General features: G+C 62.1%; 1 protein-coding gene across 1 annotated transcript in view; it reads left to right on the top strand.

Moving 5' to 3' along the window:
• Positions 1 to 422, top strand: part of PAX9 (paired box 9) — a 29,060-nt gene that overhangs the window by 10,723 nt on the left and 17,915 nt on the right. The window lies entirely within an intron of this gene.

The raw sequence follows: 422 nt of genomic DNA, 5'->3' as shown, positions 1-422 counted from the left end.
CCCCCCTTCAATTTCGGGGGCATCCCGCTGTTATAAAGAAGCTCGGGGGTGGTGGTGGTGTCCCCGATGTGTGACATCTGCCTTGTGATGAGGAGCAGTTCAGGCACCCGCCTTCTGAGCCCTTCGCCGTGTCCGACGGGTGTGTTTGTGTGTTTGCTTGCAGAACCTGCCTTCGGGGAAGTGAACCAGCTCGGGGGGGTGTTTGTCAACGGGAGACCCCTGCCCAATGCCATCAGGCTGCGGATTGTGGAACTGGCGCAACTGGGCATCAGGCCGTGTGACATCAGTCGGCAGCTCCGCGTTTCCCACGGCTGTGTCAGCAAAATCCTGGCTCGCTACAACGAGACCGGCTCCATCCTACCGGGAGCTATCGGGGGCAGCAAGCCTCGGGGCACCACCCCCACCGGGGGCAAACACCTCCC

Source organism: Egretta garzetta, unplaced genomic scaffold, assembly GCF_000687185.1.
Source record: "Egretta garzetta isolate BGI_Z169 unplaced genomic scaffold, ASM68718v1 scaffold79, whole genome shotgun sequence".
Lineage (NCBI taxonomy): Eukaryota > Metazoa > Chordata > Aves > Pelecaniformes > Ardeidae > Egretta > Egretta garzetta.
The sequence above is the reverse complement of the archived record's forward strand: the minus strand, read 5'-3'. Positions and strand labels throughout refer to the sequence as shown.